Below are 6000 nucleotides of genomic sequence, written 5' to 3'. Positions count from 1 at the left end.
ATTATTATTATTATTATTATTATTATTATTATTATTATTATTATTATCATTATTATTACTACTATGACTACTAATACTATAATTCATTTTATTATATTTATTACTAAATTTTATTGTTAAACCAATGCTTCCGCATGTGTTTTTATTGTTTCCACGGCCATTTTAAATAATAATACATTAGAAATCTGACATAGAAAGGAGATAAAATATTCAGTTTTATTTTAATTATACACAACTGTTTATAAAAAAAACTAAATACTTCTGTGTTTGTTATTGTTACTATTACTATTACTTATATTTATTTATTCACCCCATTGTTGCATGTGCCTGCTCTACCTCAGTTTGTGTTTACCCTTTAGTTTACTATAGACATCAACTCGCCTAAATCCTATTTATTATACTTGAATCGTGTCATATAGCTTTGAATGTTTTCTCGATCAACACAGGGATGGACAAATTAAAAATACTACCTATACACTTCTTTTAATATATAACAAATTAATAGAAATATTTACAAAACTAGTATAAAAATGCCCATCCCTGTTGTTACATGTATACAATCTATTTAAATCAGGGGCGTATTTAAACTTACTTCTAGGGGAGGGGGGCGACTCAATTTTTTTTCTTTAATTCAGGATCAAAATTTATAAGTAAAATTTTTGGTAATATTTAAATCAGGTGAATCCTTAATATTTGTGATTTTTTTTTTTTAACTAATGCCGGATCCACTTACAATTGACTTTTGAGTAGTTCTTTTTTAACACCTATCTGTGTTTTGAAAGTTACACTTGTGTTTTATTTGATTTTTCACTAAGTATCGTTATAAAATGATCCACATTAAAAAAAATTAAAATGTGTATCTCACATATGATCGATTTCTTAAATACGGATTCAGGGGGGTATCGCCCCTTTCCCCCCCCTAAATACGCCCCTGATTTAAATACAATAAAATCCATTTTCCTATAGTGTATGGTGTGAAAATAATTTTATACAACAAAGGTAAGTTTTTATCTATTCAACAACTGCATGATATTATTTTATTTAAATCATCTAGACTGCATATTTGTGGTATAGTCTTTAATAAAATGCCAATAATACCTCATATTTAAAAGATCATGAACGTTGATACCTAAAAATCAATTATAATAAGATTTTAGAATATACAATAATAATAGTATTCTTATCAAAAAATATTTAATAATCCGTTAGTTTAAAATATTATTTTGAACTGATCTATTAAAGAAAAAGTGCACCGTTAAAAAGCACATCTGTCTACTTAAAATTCTACGATTTATGCACTGGCACATTTTGAATTATGTTTAATCCAATATTATATATAATATTTAATTTACTTGTTAATATTTTAAAGCTTTTATTATCTCTTAAAACATTAAATAACATTTTACAGTAATTAAAATAATATAATTCCCCCAGATATAGTACTACGACAAACTATAATTTATTCAAAATTTTTTCCTCGTCTACATACATAATTATATAATTGCACCATTTATTCTTTCTTATTCCGCCTCACCAATAAATAGATGAACCAGTTCAATGGATTGACTTTTATGGTATTATAATTTACTTCGATAATAAATAATAATTTTACTGCGAACAAAATATAAAGTGTAAAATATTTCTAAATTATTTTATACGGTATTATAATATGTGATTTTTAGATTTATAATACATCTAGCATGTTATCGTAAATATACATTTTATTTTTATGGAGAGGGTATTAAGTAAGGCTTAAGGTGACAAATGTATTAAAATCGTGTTAACACATTACCAAAATGAATATAATTTAATGAAACCCATAAGACATAAAAATATAGTGTCATAATGTACAGTTATAGTCATAGTAAAACAATTATATTCGTGAAATGAACTCCAATATATTATTATACTTTTGTTGCACTTAAATATACTTGTTCTACGTATACTTTCGTGAAATTAATAATAGACGATTTATTTGCAATGTTGTGGAACGCATTTTAGTATTTTATTATTACATTCTTGTCGGATTGTGAGCACCCAAGTACCTACAACGCGTCTGAATTAAAGCGCAGTAAATTTTCTACAAACGTGACACTCGGTAATATGGCGTATTATAACGAAAGTTTCATTCTCAGACGTCTGCAACATTATATAATATAGTGCCCAGTTTTTAATTACTGGTAGCATTGATCTTGTTGTATATAACTTAGGAGAGAACTCGTGGCGTTAGACGCATTCATCCTCAGCTGTTAAAATTATTGACAAATTAACAATTTGCAGAAAATACCTTTCTATATTTTTATGGTTTTAAAAACAAATTATCAGGAAGAAAAAATATGCTTAACAAGTACATTGCGATTTAGATTCAAATCTATCGGTTCGATTTAATCTGAAAGAGTTACAAGAGTATATATTTTGAGAATTTAATGAAAATCGTAATTAATCGATTTTCGACTGTACAACTATACTCGTATCATATCTCTGAAACACACATTGTATTTAATAATTAGGAAAACCGAACCTCAACTGAAACCAACGCCCACGTGCAAAAAATGTCTGATTTTCCCCCTACAATCACTTTACTGGAAACATTCGATTATTGTTACGTCAGTTTTCAATTTTGACATAATGTAATCCACGCTTCTCAAAATTAATATTACCCATACGTATTAGAGTAATCTACATATTATAAGACACACTTCCGCTTGTACAAACACAACATATACGGTGTATTCAACCGAATCGTCAATACTTACAATTGATCGGTAAACACAATGATCATGTCTTGTATCGAAGGTGAAACAATATCAAATCTATTAAATTACTATTTGACTAGATACTAACAAGCCGTCCTACTGTGGTTTTAGACACGTCGTTTAGCAGATTCTCAATATTCTGGTTTCGAAAACCTACACAGTTATGAAATAATTATAACGATGTACACAGCAATTATTGTTAAATCATGTAAAACTATAGTACGATGATATACAACTCGAGTCCCCTTGTGCTGTGTTGTAATTAAAATTTTAAGATGATTGGCTGACATTCGTACCTAAACAGTTGTTACATCAAAAGCATTGAAATAAAATTTTCTCGATCTATTCATATCTTTATTTACTAGAAATACTTTCAGTAATTACAAGTTTGAGGATAGTCTAATACTAGTGTAATCCTTAGTATTTTAATGTTAAATAGTTCAATTATCAAAATTATACCTCAAATAAGTTCTATTTAGTCTAATATATTTAACTCCTAAAACTACCGCTACTATTCTGCTTTGTTATACTTACATTTTTAAAAAAAAAAATTAATTAATATACGATGTATAAGATATTCAATGATGTACATATTATACATGTGCTTTAATACTGTACCAACTTCTAACTAAAAGTGGAAAACATATCTTAGTCGATAAAATATTGTCCAGTTATACAACAATATAGTCAATTTAAAGCCTATACTTATACATTGATACATAGTATTATACTGAAATAAATTCCATAATTTACTTTATGTATAATATTATGTGCAATGATTATTTTCTATATATGTTTTCAAATGTACGCAGTTGCATATTTATGCAATCAATGTTCATTTCACGAAAATAATGAATGTATTTGTAATGAATAGAATAATCATCACGTTTATTTACATGTAACCATGATACATTATATATTATATATTTTAAATTAAAAAGTATTCTATAATTATTTTGATAATTTAAAAATTCATGTTATCAACGATTTAAAAAAAACAGATTTTCATACAAATATTATGAAATGAGTTAAAAACTCTTCACTTCTAATCGATATAATGTATTTTTATAGCTATATTATGTTTTATTTAAGAATGTAATTAAAAAAATTTCGATTCATTCATAATTCCATTCAGTAAAAATGAATACATGCCATGTCAAATGCAATATTAGTTAAACATTTAAAATGTCACGAACAGATAATATCATGATCCTATTATTATTCAGAATTTGCAAATAAAATGTCTAATTTTCTCATTAACTGGGGACAATATTTTTAATTACTAAAAATAAAATATGTTCTCTGTCGTGAAAAAGAAATATTCCTACAAATACGTGAACAACTTCTGAATAATACAAGGATCAATGGTGTCGCAATTATTTCGGTAGTATAAAATAGTGTTTTCTTGATTTTAAAGTATAATTCAAAATTATCATTATTTCACACAAACTGCATAGTCGTGTATGGACAAATATGTGCATATACTATTATGCAGTTTATACGTATATTTATTTTACTAATTAAAAACTCTTATTGCAATACTATATAAGATACGCTGAAATTGTATGTACAATATTTAAAAACAAATAATTACTACTTAGTAAATGCATTCTTCTAATAGGCTGTGTAATATAATTGTTTAGTTACCATATTATATACACCAGATTATTATATGAGCCCAATACAGCACAAAATATTTATTTTTTTGAACAAGATATTACCTATGACGATAAAGATACAAATTTAAATATACAAAATAAATACAAGTGTTTTGAATAATTTAAAGAAAATTTTGACGTTTGAATGTTCACCATAGACATATCCCGAGTACAGGCAACTATTAGTACCCATTGTATTGTCTAATATATGGGTATCCGTAGCAGGTAAAAATCAATATGGTAATTTTTTTCATATTTATATAGAGACATTGAATAAAAAATTTCAGAAAAGGTCGAAAACTTTACCTAGAAAAATATTAATATTTCACGTATAATTCATTAAATTAAATTATTCTCCTATAATAAAATGTATACTCAAATAAAAATAAAATAAATACTTAAAAATACCCTACAAAATTTAATTTGTTTTTTTGTTTTTGTTGTAATTTAATTGATAGTTAGACGGGGGAAACAAAATTTAAATGTATAACTATATTTTTTTAATATAATTAAATTATTATGATGGCATAATTTAAATTTAAATAAATTATTATCTAATGGAAAATTTAATATAAACACTTACATTTATTATGTATAATTATATTATTTGTTATTATGAACTGAAAATCTGACTGAATTTGAGATTTACTTATTGTAGCATCGATTTATAGTTAAAAATATATCCATGTCTACATCATTTAGTATAAGCAAGCGTTCATTTATATCCTTATAAAATTACATTTTCTGTATGTGACATCGAAAAATGGATAATAATGTACAACTATATTATAATGTAATTATTACGACTTTTAAAAAATAATTTAAACGGTATTAACTCGTCTAAATACAATTGTAATTATTGTATGCTATCAACTATGCGAAACCATCGACGAAACTCGTTATACTTGTACGAAAATAGTTTAATAATGATATATAATAATGTTTCTATACGAGCGACGTTCAGTACAATTTTGAAACCATTTCAAATCCACAGACGTGTACCGTAATAAAGCATCTTAAGCAGTGGCGTGACATAGAGGGTTATCGAAAGGCGGCCACATCTAACTTATTTTAAAGGTGATAGGTAAATGAGTAGTAGCTAATGGGTAATAATTTAGTTATTTAGTCATATATGGCTGCTTATATGACAATATTTAAGAATATATATATTATCTTTTATTTTGGTACATTTTATTTTGTTTTTAGTTTAACAAAATTCAACGCAGTAAAAAATAAATAAAAAAGAGAGAATTAATTCTTACCGGTAAATGTTCTATAGAATTCAAGTGATCAAACAGAATACTAACCTCATATATACTATTTCTAAAGTCTGCACACGCTCATATGAACAATTTATTATTTTATACACATCCTTGCGCGCGATTTACCGTTTCTATTAAATATCTAATCCGCATGATGTGCAAGAGTTTTAAACTAGATTGTCTCGGACAAATGTCAATGTCCATGTTCTTGCTGCGTACAAATACACGAATATTGGAGATTTGTAGGTTTTTACAATCGTTTCCCCCATCTGCTCGTCAATTATTACAAAATACTTTGAATGTTATAATAATGGTCCTAACAAC

Source organism: Sipha flava, unplaced genomic scaffold (assembly GCF_003268045.1).
Source record: "Sipha flava isolate LNK unplaced genomic scaffold, YSA_version1 323_pilon_pilon, whole genome shotgun sequence".
Classification (NCBI taxonomy): Eukaryota; Metazoa; Arthropoda; class Insecta; order Hemiptera; family Aphididae; genus Sipha; species Sipha flava.
This window is presented reverse-complemented; position numbering follows the sequence as displayed.